This window comes from Protopterus annectens, chromosome 3.part0 (assembly GCF_019279795.1).
Source record: "Protopterus annectens isolate FY-2018-M chromosome 3.part0, PAN1.0, whole genome shotgun sequence".
In the NCBI taxonomy this organism is placed as follows: domain Eukaryota; kingdom Metazoa; phylum Chordata; order Ceratodontiformes; family Protopteridae; genus Protopterus; species Protopterus annectens.
Window position 1 is genome coordinate 1,902,233,025 of NC_056731.1, and position 16,425 is coordinate 1,902,249,449.

The 16,425-nt window shown below is 37.0% G+C and overlaps 1 protein-coding gene across 2 annotated transcripts in view; it reads left to right on the forward strand.

Annotated features, from left to right (window-relative positions):
* RMDN1 (regulator of microtubule dynamics 1) overlaps nucleotides 1–16,425 on the forward strand; it is a 450,051-nt gene that overhangs the window by 184,541 nt on the left and 249,085 nt on the right. The gene's annotated exons all lie outside the window — the stretch shown is intronic.

A 16,425-nucleotide genomic window follows, 5' to 3' on the forward strand; every position in this document is an offset into this window, starting at 1 on the left:
AGAAAGAGCTTGCTCAGGAAAGCTCTGCTGTCCATCCCCCTAACAGGGAGTCCAGGGCTATGGCCAGGTTCAGAAAGAGGATCTATGCTTCTTCCACCTTTGCCCTCAAAGCATTGAATTACCTAGCCCATTTTACCAGACTATAGAGGGATTTACTTAAGGAAATCTATAGTTCTGGCCTTGAGTCCATGACGCTGGAGGATCAGACTTCCTTTACCTCCTGTATGGCCACTCTGCAGTCCATTTCCAACATGTCCATGAGGCTAATATATCACGCTGCTGACAGCACCTCTAGGGCGGCCGATTCCAGCATTACTGTTTGGCCACACCTGGATGCAGCTGTGTGATTTCATGGAACCTTTTAAAGTGTCCTTTGTCAGTGCCCCCTTTGACAGTTCCTTCCTTTTTGGACCCGACTGTACATGACACTCTCTCCCATAACAAGAAAGATTGAAAGACCCTGTCTGCCATTGGGATCTGCTTTTTGACCCCACACAGGGCTTCTCCAGAAATCAGTGTGGGGGAAAGAAGTTGTGGTTCAGAAAACCCCAGGGTACTTTTCTAGGATGCGGAGGAAGATTTTTCCCCAGGGGCAGAGGGGGGAATAACTGCAATGGTAGATGCTGCCCTCGGGGCAGAGGGGGTCTGTGGAATCAGGGGTCTTGGGACTCTCTCGTAAATTCTTACAGCATCCCTGAGGTGTTGCCCGATTGTCCCTTTCTGGAGGCAGGTGGGAGATGATGCTCCTTGCACCTAGATGCCTAGTTAGCCATCATGAATGACTGATGGGTGCAAAGTTTTATATCCAGAGGTTACTCCATACCCTTTTTAAATCCCCCAAAGCCCAGACACCACCTCCTAGATGTCCCATCCAAGTCCCATCGGATCAGAGGGAGGCAGCAACTTTGGAAATCATAAAGTTGCTCAAAAGTCATCCAGGAGATCCCCTCAGACCAGCACTGATCATGGATCTATTCCCATTTCGTTTTTGTTCCAAAGAAAACAGGGGACCTCAGGCCAACACTGGACCTGACTTATCTGAACAAGTCAGTGAGGCATACAAATTTCAGGATGGTCATGGTACAGTCCATTCTTCCCTTTTTTACAGAAGGATGACTGGATGTGCCCAATAGACCTGAAGGATCTGTACTATCTTATCAAAATGAACAGATGCTCCAGAATGTTTCTCCATTTCAGGCAGGGAGCCAATCACTATCAATTCCACATGCTTCCATTTGGTCTCACTACAGCCCCCAGGGTGTTCACCAAATGCATGGCAGTGGTTGCACCTCTCCTCTGACTGCACGGATTCCATGTGTTTCCTTACCTGGATGACTGGCTCCTAGTCACACCAACCAGGCATCTACTGATCCAGGCTAGGGATTTTCTCCTACAACTTTCCCAGAAATTAGAGATCACCATAAACCTCCAGAAATCACAATTGCAACAGGTGTAGATAATAGATTTTATAGGGGCCTGCTTGACACAACCAAAACCCTAGTCCGTCTTCCACAGGATTCTCTGTCTGCGGACACCAATCAATCAAATGTTAGTGGTCCCAGTCTCTACAGCAAGTCTGTTTCTCAGGGCTCTTGGTTCTATGGCTGCGGTGATTACATTATTACCAACTGCTTGCTTACATATGAGAATTCTCCAATGGACACCGTCTGTTCAATGGTCCCTCCTGCATCACCCCCTCCATCATCCTGTCAAACTGTGTCAGATGTGCAGCAACTCTCTTTTGTGGTGGCTTCACAATCCAGAATTATCTTAGGGTCAACCTTTCATTCTTCTCACCCCCGTCACCACATTGACCACAGACACCTTTACCTGGGACGGACAGTCCAAGGCATGTGGACTCCCCAAGAGACCAGTCTGTGTATCAGTGACATAGAGATGAGGATGGTTCTTTTAGCGTTATAAGCCCTTCACTCCCCTCTTCCTCTGGAGACAATTGCAGTTCAGACTGACAACATGTCTGTTGTGTGGTATCTCAACAAACAATGTGGAACCAAGTCCTAGCCTCTTTGTCGAGAAGTGATGAGAGTGGTAATGGGCTCTCTGTACAAACCACTTTCTAGTTGTGATGCACATTCCGGGGGTAAACAACATATTGGTGTACAGGCTCAGCAGGGTTCTCCTGATGCCTCACGAGTGGTCTCTGAATCAGTCAGTGGCAAACCAGATCTTCCTCAGATGGGATCAACCCTGCTGCAGCCTTTTTGCCTCTCTTTGCAACAACAAATACAGCAGGTACTTTGCCCTGATCCCTCCACAGGGACAGTCACCAAGAGATGCTGTAGTGCATGCTTGGCCTCCCGGTATACTTTATGCCTTTCCACATGTCCCCCAATTCCCAGATTTCTTCAGAAGGCTCACAGGTTGAAGAGCAAAGTGATTCTCATTTTCCCATTTTGGCCTTGACAAGTTTTGTTCACCTTCATTTGGTCTCACTTAATTTGCCCTCCGTGGACCTCGGAACCCCATCCAAATCTTCTGTCTCACCTCTCAGGGCAAATTCACCCATATCTTCGCAGTTTGAAACTAACCGCATGGTTTCTCCAATTCTGTTGATGGCTAGACAATCCAGGCTTTCTTCCCCTGCCCAGAAGATTATCATTTCTGCTCATAAATCTTCTACCCAGAAAATTTATAAAAGCAAGTGGAAAAGGTTTTCCATCTGGGCCCAACAGCATCACATTGATGTTCTTCGTGTTTCACTGTTGCAGTCATCACATTTGGGTTATCTGCTTGCAGTAGCCCTTAGTCATCCTGATTAACAAAGTCTTGGGTCCTGCATCAGTTGCTGTCTCTTCTTCCATGACGTCAGGTAGTCAGGGGTATAAAACATGCAGCCGACGTCATTACATCAGTCTTTCTTGCCGTGCGGTGCCCGAAGCAGAAGCAGTTCGCAAGTGCCGGTCGGCCGACTCCTGAAATTTTCGTTTTCAAGTTTCATAACTGAAGTCTTCAACTAAAGCTAAGTACCCCGTTGGGGGGAACTTTTTCTTGCTCTAAACCAATGTCAGTAAAAGTAAATAATTGCATTTCTTGTGGAAAGCAAATACCTCATAAAGATTTTCATTCATACTGTATTCCTTGCCTAGGCCCTGACCACGACATACCTCGCTGTCGGTTTTGTGCCTTATTTAAACAACGAACTATCCGTCATCGGTATATTTTCGCTTCTAAATATTTTGGTGCACGGTTCAATTATCCAGATATGTCTTCTGTAAGCCAACCAACTACTGACATTCTGAAAAAATGCAAAGATAAAGACAGAGACAGGCCGCCTAGGTCCAAAGCTGCCGATGACGCTTCTCCTAAGCCAGTCGCCAGTTCGCCGATACTCAGTGAAGCGCTTTCGCAGCCCATGATGCCCGCTACTTCAGATTTGCAGGCCTCTACTGAGACCCATTCGGAGTCTGGTATGCCGCGATATGCTTCAACTGAGAAACCTGCAGATGTCTCTACCTTGGATGGGTCCGGAGCCACTGTGCAGGCACCGGATTCTGAGGGTGTATTCAGGCCTTTACTGACTTGCATATCAAACCAACACCATATTTTTCTTCAAGGCCTAAAACGTGAACCATGCCTAGAAAACCGATGCCCAGACCGCATGGTCAGGCCTCTATGCCTACAAAACAAATGATAAGAATGGCTGAAGACCTTATTACTTTAATCGGGGGAAGCCAACCTTCCCCCTCTAAGACACCTAGGACTGAGTTGGCTTATGATACTTCTGACCAGGATTCTGAAATTTCTGTTTCCTCTGATGACCAGGATTTACCTTTATCTACCTATGAGGATTCTGATGCTGAGGACTCTATTCCCTCTGCTTTCCCCCCAGAGGATTTTTTCTTTTGGTGAAATCTTGCCTACTCTTAGGGAGCATTTTTGTTGGGAAAGTCAGGATTTCTCTGATTCTAAAAAGAAGCTTAGGGATTTCTTACTCCTGCCCCAGCACAGGCCTTTCGCTATCCCTCCTGTACTGGACATTGTTGATGATGCCTTTTCGGAATCTAGCCTGGCCCTTGACTCTTTACTTCCTGCTCCCAGAAAACCTGATAGATATTACAGAGTTCCTGATTCTCACAAGTTCCTTTTCAAAAAATCCTACTGCGGATCCTGAGACCATTTCACAGGGACCCAAGGGCATTAAAGCTACTACTGCCAAAAATCCTACCCCCTCTGATAGAGACTCCAGGGCGCTGGATAGATGGAGTAAGAAGGTATACACTTCTGCATCCTTGGCCAGTAGGGCTTTAAACTGCCAGTTTCATATGTTAAAGTATCAGCAGCATATTATTGGATTGCTTAAACAGAAAATGATGTTGATTCCTGATTGTGCTGAAAATAAGGATTTACAGGATTTAATGAATTCTGCTGAACAGGTTGGAAAACATACTTTGCATTGTGGGTTTGATTTACTAGAGGCATCTTGCAGGGCTGCTGTCACTGGGTCTGTACTTAGAAGGCATGCTTGGCTTAAGGAGCAGTCCTTGCCAGATCATGTTAAAGCTAAATTACTGGATGCTCCCTTAAATCAGGACCACCTGTTTGGCAACAAGGCAGAAGAAGTTCTTAAAAAGATGGAGGAAAAAGCTAAATCTATATAAACTGTTAAGTACATCCTCCAAGATTTAGTAGGCATTGGCCCTCTAAGAATTGGTCCTTTCCTGTATCTTCCAGGCCTTCTCAGTCCAAACCCAGATCCAGCAGAGCTCCCAGGCTTCAGTCCCAGGGCACACACAGGACTAAGCAGTGGGGGGCCCCCACTTCCATATCTGGGAGCAGTAAAACTCCCCCCTATGGTAAACTGTCTCAATGACTTAACTTTAAAACCTCCAAGCACTTCTCAACTGACTGCCCCTTTGGAGGGAAGGATTTCTCTACATGCAAAAAACTGAGAACTCGTTACTCAGGACAAATGGGTTTTACATGTAGTTTCCCAAGGATACAGATTTCGCTTCCACATGTTACCAACCCCAAATGGTTAGCCAGATCTACCCCCAAATCAGTGGGCAGAGGCTCAAAAGCAAGTACTCTCTCTCTTAAGCATAAAGGCTATTCAAACTGTACCAGAAGAGGAAAAGGGACAAGGTTTCTACTCAAGACTTTTCCTGGGGGCGTGGCCAAGGATGAACACAGGATAGCAGCAGATTTCTTCAGCTCCACCAACATAACTACACTGACAGGAAATAATTACTTTAAAATTCAACTAATGTAATAATTTTCTTTCTAAATACGTTTGGAATATCAGTATCTTGAATAATATGAAACAACAACTACCACGACACCAATCTTACCAACAAGGTAAAAAGAAAATCCAGAAGTAGACCAAAAGCTCTGGTTGGAAATTTATTCAGCTCTGCAGCTCCAAATACTGTTCAAAAGCTTGAAGTTAAAAACGAAACAAATCCACTGTCCTACGGACCACCTTAATCTCGAGCGCTTTCACCCGGGCTCTCCCAGGCTTTGTCAAGATAGATACCATACAGTTCTTTTTGCTTTTATAGAACCATAATTAAGTATAATTACATTCTAATTAAAAAAGTAATTGTACAATTACTTTTTTAATTAGAATGTAATTATACTTAATTATGGTTCTATAAAAGCAAAAAGAACTGTATGGTATCTATCTTGACAAAGCCTGGGAGAGCCCGGGTGAAAGCGCTTGAGATTAAGGTGGTCCGTAGGACAGTGGATTTGTTTTGTTTTTAACTTCAAGCTTTTGAACAGTATTTGGAGCTGCAGAGCTGAATAAATTTCCAACCAGAGCTTTTGGTCTACTTCTGGCTTTTCTTTTTATCTTGAATAATATCTAAAAAAGAAAGAAAATTTAAATAATTTTCCTGTCAGAAATCATCTTGGAAATTTCTCTTTCATCACCTCTGTTCAGAATGAGTTCCAGTAAGGCTAACGGTCAGGATTCCAGCATCAAGAAAGAGCTTCAGTCTTTACTATCAACTATCCAGCAACTAACAACTAAAATGGACAGACTGGATGTTAAAACTGATAACTTTATAGAAAAAAACACAAAACAAATGGATTTGTTACATCAAGACTTACATCAGAAAGCTCAGATTACAGGTATAGAAGAGACTCTTACTGATATGGACAACAGAATTCAGGAAGAAGAAATTAACATTGATTTTTTACTGAAACAGAACACACACCTTCAATCCAAACTTGACCTGGAAAACGGATCCAGACGCAATAATATTAGGATTTTTGGACTGCCAGAAAATATAGAAGGTAACAACATGACTTCCTTTTTAAATACTTGGCTTCCCAAAACTTTAGATCTGTCAGAAGCATTTTCTTTTGGTATTGAAAGAGCCCATAGGTCTTTATCTAATTATAATACTAATAAAAAGTATCCTAGATCAGTTATTGTAAGATTTTTATCATCTTATGACAAGGAGATGGTATTAAAATCTGCATGGGCTAAAGCACCTATAAAAATTAATGAGGCAACTGTGCGTTTTGACAATGACTATTCATCCTTGGTAATAACTAAAAGAAAAGTTTTTTTGCCATTAATAAGAGAGCTTAAGAAAGCACAGTTCAAAACTCATCTTTTATTTCCTGCCAAACTAAAAATCTTTTTACCTGATGGCCCTAGAATTTTTGAAGACTTGGACTCTGCTTTGCTGTATATTAAAAAAAATAAAATATTAGATAAAATAGAAGATATATGGAATGGGCAAGTCCTTCGCTAAAGAGGATGGCAACAGGAACTTCTTGGAAGACTTCGGAGAAGCAAAAAAGACTAAAAAACAAATGACATGTTCTATATTTCTTTGAACTCTTTAATTACAGTTACTACATTTTCAGGAAAGCCACAAATATTTTAAAGATTTATTCAAAGTTACTTTTTTGTGTGCAAAGAACTGTTTTTGTTTTATAAATAATCAAACTTCCTGAGGAACAAATAACCTGCTATGAATCAACTTGTTTCTCTTTGTGATAGAGACCTAAGGTTAGTAATTTGATACATTTCCTTTCTCTTCTTGTTTTAAATAATGGCATTCTCTCTAAACTATGCATTTAGTGAGGGGAGGGGGAGGGCAGGGAGAGAAGTTTGATGAAAAATATGGAATAAAGGGAAAAATAACTTATTAGTTCTTTAAAATTATTTATGCTGTTTAAATACTGTTACTAAATATTATACCATGACTTAACTGCTTATACATGATTTCTAATAATATGTCATGATATAATTGCATTTAATTAGAACTAAAGTAGTTGTAAGTAATATGTCTCATGTTCAACTTTATTAAAACAAACAGCAAGTAATATATCTTTGTAGATACTCTTTGTAGGTCCCTTTTTTTCTTTCTTCTCTCTCTCTTTCTTTTTTTTTTCTTCCTTTCTCTCTCTCTCTCTCTAATATATACAGTTATATGCTTCTGATAATACTGATATATGTATGTAGTAAGATCTGTATGAGAAAATGAAATGGGGCATATAAAAATATGTTGTATAAATAACTGTAGGCTTGGTTTCACTGTCATAGAGACTGTAATGACTTGTAAAATACTTCGAGAAGGTTTTGCACTGTTTAGATTCATTTGTATTACAAAATGAATGTCAGTCACTTGCTTTTACTAAAATTCCCGCCAGAATGTTATGGGAGACCATCTGGGATGTGGGTTTCCTCGTGAATAGTGTCCTCGAGTCGTTTTAAAAGCTTCAACACTCAGAATACACGCAGAGAAGCTGAAAGCAGTCATTTTGAACTTTGACCCCTGATTTCACACTGACACATTGCAGATTCAAGAAGTATACTGTTTCAGGAAGTAGAACTGCTGTAAATGCGACTTTGTGATGAAAAACGAACTTTGACACCTAAATGTGAGTTATTCTTTATAACAACTTACTTATTTAAGATGTAATTTATAAAATATAAAAGTTATAATGATTTTAAATGACTTAGTATGCCATAGTAAACAAGTGAGATATTTTAGAAGGCATAGAAGGTAAAACACATATACACTTGTTTTTGAAAGCTTATATGACTGCAGCACTTTAATGTATGTAAATACTTATGATTTAAACATATATAATGTTATAAATCATTTGCCTTGACTAACTGACAAGCACATGTATCATTATGATTATATTTAAGAAGAAATTGTCATGTGACATACTTTAAAGCTGCAGTTCAGATATATAAAATACAGATGGCTTTCATCACAATGATTTATGTATAACTAGGAACTAACTTTGCTGTGCAGTATGATCTTTTAACTTATGCATGAGAATAAATATTTTATTTAATTGGCAATAATAAATATGAGAAGTAAGCTTTTGGTGCAAGTAATTTAAAGTTTTAAAAACTGTTAACTGCATTACTATGGCAGAAAGTGGGAATACCCTAATATAAGTAATGTCTGAACCATAGCAGCCTAAGATAATATATGTTATTGAATTCAAATGAACATAAACATATAATAAGAACTTATTCTTACAAACTTTTAATAAACTAACATATGGATATTCCCCTTTTTTTTTTCCCTCTCTCTCTCTGTTCCCATTATCAAGATTGTTAGAATGCTATTTTGATTATGAGTGTATTATACAGAATAGATGTACATAGTAATATGAGTTGTTTCTAAATGTTCTTATATGTTTATATGAAGCTGTTTTATAAATTGTTTAGCTTTGTTATAATAGATAATCAAATTAAATGAGGTTAACTTTAGTTAATAATAGCATCAAATTAATTAGGTGGCAGCTGAAGTACTGCTGCTTAGGATAGGGGGATAACTTGAGTGGTATGTGCTACTCGAAGTTGGAGTTTTCAACTCCAGGCTGGGTGCAATGTTTAATCCAAACATTATTTTCACCTGATTATTGTTGTATGTATATAGTTCTGACATCCACATCACATTTTATAAACTCATTGTCACTACAAATAAAAGTGAAACTTACACAAAATTCCATAAAATTTTCATTAAATACAGCTATAATTAATGGAACACCTAAAGGAGGAGACATAATATCACTTATTTTGTTAATTGTTATTCTGATTATATGTTTTATATGTTTATAAAAGCTAAATGGTATCTCTAAAAGGAATTTCTTTAAACATTAATGGATTGAATAACCCATGTAAAAGGGCAAGTTTAATGAGATATATTAATTTGCATAGAGCCAACTTAATATTCCTTCAAGAAACACATCTCCTGAAAAAGGATATAGATAAATTAGCCACTAATAAATATACAGTCTTGGTTAGCTCAGAACACACACAGAAAAAAAGAGGTGTGGCTATCTTATGGAATAAAAATATGCCCATACCTAAAACTATTAAGTCTTATAAGGATGATAAAGGAATGTTTTGTATGGTTACAATACAGATTAATGGAAAGGTATATACATTAATCAATGTATATTGGATACCAGGAATTGGCATTAATACAGTGAAACACCATCTTGATAAGATCATATCATTTTCTATAGGAGATATTATTTTAGCAGGTGACTTCAATTGTATCCTACATGAAAAAGATACTACTACTATAGGAAAAAGGAAAATTACATCTAATGCAAAACATTTAAAGGATTTTATTAATTTATATCATTTGAATGATATTAATAATCAGATTCTAAATCATTACCATACACTTTTTTTTCTAACAGATATAAAACTTATTCAAGAATAGATAGTCTTTATTTCTAACCAAATGGTAACAGACTTAATTAATTCTAAAATCATTTTGTGTTCTATATCAGATCTTAATTCAATTGTCTTTGAATTTATGGTAAAAAGTACTTATAATGTCCAGATCAAAAGAATACCAGCATACTTAACTCAACTAAAAGACTATAAAGATTATATACTTACAGAAGTGCAACATTTCTTAGACTTAAACACTACTCCTGATGTCTCCATTGTTTACATTTGGGATGCTTTAAAATCATATTTATATGGACAAAGTATCAGATGGTATAATAATAAGAGGAAGTCTTGGGACAAGGAATTACTAGATATTCAAAGCAAATTAGACTCATACAAACATAATAATAAAGAAAATATTATGGACAAAAAAGTCATTGAGGAAATAAATTAAATGAGAAATACAAAGAAATTTTAACCCATAAAGTCAAAATAACATTAGAAAAATATAAGTTTTTGTCTTACTCAATAAGTCCCAAATACCTACATAGACTTAAAAATAAAACAAAAAGGCTGAATAAACAAAATCATATCAAAGAAATTTTCTCTCCAGGGAAAAAGAAGAATGTTTCTAGTTTACCAGAAATATTAGATGAATTTAGAAATCACTTTCATAAAATTAATCACAATAACATTAACATGGATCCTAAAGATAAAATAAAGAAATTTATAACTACAAATATGAACATAAAACTTAACAAACGACAGACTAAACTAATAGATAAAAATATTTCATATACAGAGGTTATTACACAAATAAATAAACTTAAATCAAACAAAGCACCAGGTAATGATGGTATTATACCAGAGATATATAAAATTCTTCCTAAAAGTACTTACTCATTAATACATAGGGTTTTCATTTTGGCTCAAAATGAGTTAACAACTCCCCCATCCTGGCAATACACATTTATTTCACCAATTTTAAAACCCAATAAAGACCCAACCAGATGCACTTCATATAGACCTATTTCATTACTTAATGTTGACTATAAAATGTTTATGAGTATTTTTGCTGATAGATTAAAGACAATCATTCCAGGCATAATAGATATAGATCAAACAGGCTTTATTATAAATAGAAATACTTTTGATAATATAAGGAGAACTTTAACATTAATTGATTATGCAAACAGGAAAAAGAAAGATTTAACACTTATTAGTCTTGATATAAGTTCAGCATTTGATTCAGTAAGTTGGGACTACTTGTTTATGTTACTGAAGTGCACAAATTTATCTGATGCATTTGTAAATCTAATTGAGCATCTATATAAAGGAGCATTTGCTTACATTAAGATAGGAACATATGTCTCACAAAAAATACCCATATTAAAAGGTACAAAACAAGGATGTCCACTCTCTCCACTATTATTTACTTTAATAATGGAGCCTTGGGCTAATTTGATTAGAAATAGTACTGATATAGAAGGATTTGATATAGATGAAAATACAATATCTAAAATTCAACTTTTTGCAGATGATGTTTTAATTACATCAGCAGGAACTAACTCTTCTATGCAGTCCTTATTTGATAAAATGATGGATTTTAAAAATATCTCTGGTTTGATATTTAATGAAGAAAAAAACTAAAATATTACCAATATACACACGAAAAAAATGTCCTCATTAATGATTTTAACAAATGTATACCCAACTCAGCTCAGATAACTTACTTAGGTATAATATTAACTAAAGATATTAAATCTATTATACATAATAATTATAGTAACTGTCTTCATAATATACAAAATCTTTTCAATAGCTGGAACAATATGTTTTTTACCATGGAAGAGAGACTCACAATTATTAAAATGATAATATTCCCTAAGATATTATACTTAATGCAATCAATAATACTCCCACCTACAAAAATAATTATTAAGAAATTGAATTCACTAATGTTAAATTGCTTATGGGCACCTAACAGACCTAGGATTGCATTAAAGAAACATACTAATAGCTGGTCTCAAGGGGGCATTTCATTTCCAGACTTTAATTTATATACTATCTCTTCTGTTATAAAAGTTATTACTTTGTTAATAGATCAGTCATATGTTGCAAGATGGAAAGATTATTGGGAACTAATTAGCATTCACTTCATGAAACTCTCTTTAATACATAAAAATATTATAGTAAATAACCCCATGTTATGGTTACTAAAAGAATTTTGTACTTCATCTATTACACCAAAATATATAGCTAGTTACCCATTAAACATTATTATCAGTTATCGTAATTTTATATTTATGCATCCTAAGTATAAGGAATGGAATTTTATCCTATTCCCTATAATGTATACACAAGGTATTCTTTTATCAGCCACCTCTGAAAGAACTCTTTTAGTCACAGAGAATGATTTAAAGTATTGGTATCAGTTGCTGTCTGACAATAAAGTAAAAAAATTAGACTTCTTAAAGCAAGAATATGATTTGAGAGAAACATGTTGGTTAGAAATTCAGACTTTTAGACAACATCTTATTAATAAACTTGATTTAATGTCTTTAACAGTTAAAGAATCTGTTCCAATTCTGATTGATTACTTGATATTAAATTTACAACATAGGGTTTCTGATAAAGGTAAGCTCTCACACATACATAAAATTATTAGAGAAGAAACTCATTACAGTTCAGATACATATTGGAATTATTTCATTTCCATTAATGGTGAATCACCAAAACAACAAGATGAACAATATATATTGGAATCTGCTTATAAAACTACTTCTTCCATTAATTGGAGACTTTTTACTTGGAAATTTTTACATAGATCTTTCTATACACCTTTAATGATGAATAAAATAAATAATAAAGGCAACTTATGTAAGAGATGTAATGTAGAAATAAATGCTGATTGGGCACATATGTTTTATGACTGTATAAAATTGAAGGAATATTGGAAGTTAATCAATGATTTTTTGCAGGCTCTTTTCACAGATAATTTCATTGTCTCTAAATCACTTATATTATTTAACACTCCTGTTCCTAAAAGTGTTAAAAAAGTTAAACTTCCCTTATTATGGTCTATTCTAGCAGTGGCTAGAAAAATAATAACCAGAAATTGGATTTCAGATACTCCTCCTTCATTTAATGAATTTAAAAATGTTATGACTGAAGTGTGTCATATGGAATTGATGACAATAAAATCAAGAACTACTAGAAAAACGTCTTACTATATTATATGGGATACTTTACAAAACCTGCTAAAAAAATCTTAGTTTAAATAGTAAGACATTACAGTTTAATCAATTGATTTGATTTGTAGTGGATGTCTCTGTAAATACTTTGTTTATTTTATTAAATGTTATAACTATTTACATTTTAATTGCTTGTATAAGATTGTTACGATATTTATTTTGTATGTTAAAAACAATAAACTTGTTTTAAAAAAAAAGACTTTTCCTGGCACCCAGAAAAGACAACCCATGGCGTCCTGTCTACTTTAAACACTTTTTTGGTGATTCCAAAATTCAAGATGCTAACTCTTCACCAGTTACTTCCTATGCTAGGCAAAGATGCCTGGTTGGCAACACTCGATTTAAAGGAAGCATACCTGTACATCCCAATCAGGGAATCTTGCAGAAGATACCTACGCTTCAAAGCAGGCTACATGTACTATCAGTTCTCTGCACTGCCCTTTGGCTTATCTACTGCGCCCAGGGTATTCACAAAATGCCTAGCTCCAGTCATTGCATTTTGCAGGCAAAGAAATATTCAAATATACCCATACCTGGACGATTGCCTAATTCAGGCAGAAAGCCAGGACATACTTTTGAATCATCTGGCTTTTGTACAAAGGGTGCTAACTTATCTGGGGTACATCATCAACGAAAAGAAAGCACACCAGGTATCCTGTCAACAAATTATATTCCTGGGAGCAAGCTTGAATACAACTTCCCAGATGGCTTTCCTCACGCCAGAGAAACAAATTCATTTGACAACCTTGTGTCAGTCAATGCTGTTAATCAATCTGTTATTCTTCCTGTATTTTTCCAAACTTTCAAAGTAAGGGTGAATATCTGTTGCATCTTTTGGACGGCCATAGACAATTGCGATTCTATTTGGATAGGGCAGAATCTTTCAGAAAATCTGATCAGTTGTTTGTCAGTTTCTAAGATTCCAGAAAAGGGAAAGCTGTTGTTAAAACTACTACTGCTTATTGGCTAACAAGCTGTATTATGCATGTATATTCCTTGAATAATGTTCCCCTACCTAAATCAGTCAGCGGTCATTCCAGGAGATCTGTTGCCACTTCTCAGGCTTTCTGGTCTAGGGTTTCTTTAAAAGCTATTTGTGCAGCTGCATCATGGGCACACTTTCATTTTGCACTACAAGCTTGACATCGTATCCATGAACAGGTCCACCTTTGGTTCTCTAGTGCTCCGGAATATCTTTCCTTAAGGCCACCCAGATATGTGCAACTGGGGACTCTGCCAAACAGGTTTGATAAAGACTGAACAGACAACATCAGATAAAGAAGTTATGTACTCATCATAACGTTTCATCTGTGTTGTCTGCTTCAGTTCTTATCAACCCCCCCCCCCCCCCCCCCCCCCTTATCTCTGAAGGACCTGACAAATTGTACTTGGAACATTTGTTCCTCTGTCAAGCTCCTGGAAACTTTTATGCTTAGTTTCCTTTTGGGGTGCAATTTATTTATAAAATTTGCAGCAAACTCAATCTGAGTTATCTTAGAGGAGCTAGACAGTATAGGTAGGGTGGGAGGAGCTCTAGGTTCAGATCCTAAGCTTGCTGATGGCCATGTCTGTTCCGAGCTCGGCACCAAAACCCACAGGTTTGATGAAGACTGAAGCAGAGAACACAGATGGAATGTTATGGTGAGTACATAACTTTTTCACCAACATGGCTTAGTTGCAGTAAATTGCCTTTAAGAGAGTTTTAATCAAGGAAGAGAATTCTCAAATGCCCATATTACAATGTCCTCTACATATAATGGCATGTTACTGATGTTTAAAGATATGATTAAAGAGCTAATGTGTGAAGAGAACAGCTGGGGCCTGAGTACAGAGCCTTAAAGCACACCAGACTTTATCAGCTGAAGATGAGATGGACTCTGTTCAGTACTGCTTCAAATTGCTATGTTGCAGGCAATCAGAAAATGAAGGTGTTTTGTTAGGCTTAGACCATATAGTGAAAGCTCAGAAACTAGTAGTACATGGCTTCGTAACTTAAAGGCCTTAGAAGGGTTAATTAAAGTAACACCATTGAATTTACCTGCTCAGTAGCTGCAGCATGCCCTTTTCTGGTCTGAGAGATTGCCATAAGCCTTTGTGTTTGATTTTAAATGTGTGGTCACTACTGTTTCCTGTATTCTGGCATGATGTAATAGTAGAGTAACAGGCTTATATGTGCTATATTTTGAAGGAAAGCTATATTTTGGAGTTGTTACTTTAGCAGTAAGGGCATCAGTACAAAGTTTAGTGTTGTTGATAAACCCTAGAAGTTTAGCAGTGAAGGTCTTGCATGCTTGAAGAAACTTGGAGTAAAGGCCCTCTAAGCCAATATGATTATGACTGGTAATTTCACAGAGTCGGTAATTTATTTTGGAGGGCGGCCGCGGTGGTGCAGCAGTTAGCATTGCCGCCTCACAGCAAGAGGTTCTCCAGTTCGATTCTCTGCTTGGGTGCCTTCTGTGTGGAGTCTGCATGTCCTCCCTGTGGTCGCGTGGGTTTCCTCCAGGTGTTCCGGTTTCCTCCCACATCCCAAAGACATGCAGTAGGTGGATTGGACACTCTAAATTGGCCCTAGGTGTGAGTGTGTGCCTTCTATGAAAGGTTGGGCACCGGGCTGGCAACTCGACACCGTAAAACTCCACTGCCAGTCATGAATGGACGAATGATCCGCTGTGGCGACCCCTAACCGGGAAAAAGCCGAAAGAGGAAGAAGACGTCAGTTTAATCTGGAAGTCAGTAGTAAATGTGGAAGAAATGAGCTGTAGTACCAGGGATCTAAGGGGCAAGGTTAAAATCTGTGGCTGAATTAAGATGCAGAGTAGTTAGCAGATATTTCAGCTGTATGTTGCAGTTCATTCACTGCTGCACCACAGATAGAGTGCAGGTCTGGGAAGGTTTAGAACTCCCAGCTAAGTTATTTCTTTCCACAACCCTTGGGGTTGCTAGGCAGGGGCTCTTGATGCTGCTTTAGTAACCATGATTAATTTTATTGTCTCTTCTTTTTTTTGCACTGATTATTTTTTAGTAAACAGAACTGATTATGATGAAATTAAGTGCTTAGTACTCCAGCCATGCTGTTTTAAGGAGGCAGAAGGCTTACTTCTGTTTTGACACTATCCATTGAGCTGGTTTACCACAACACTTCTTTTTGTAACAATAATCCCTGTCCTGTAACAGTAACAGGATGTTAAAGAAGTACTACAGTGCAGATCTAGTATAAGCTTCCCAGAGTAATCCCACTTACAGTAAACTGGACAAGTCAAACTTGTCAAACAATATACCCACCAAGGGGAAAGAAGTTTTAAAGATTTTTTTTTTTAATACAAGGGCCAAGTCCCTTGCACCTCCGTGTAGAGATAGGGGTTTTTACCTGTTCCACTGTCATGTGATCTCATAACTACAGGGTGAATTGAAAAGCCTTAAAAAGTCTAAAAAAATAGCCTGCACATCTGCAGTCTTGTGGATAGCCAACCTGTTTTAAAACATTTCAGAAATAGTAATTTCATAGTTTCATAGTTTAGTACTAGGCTATCTGCCCCGGGGCAT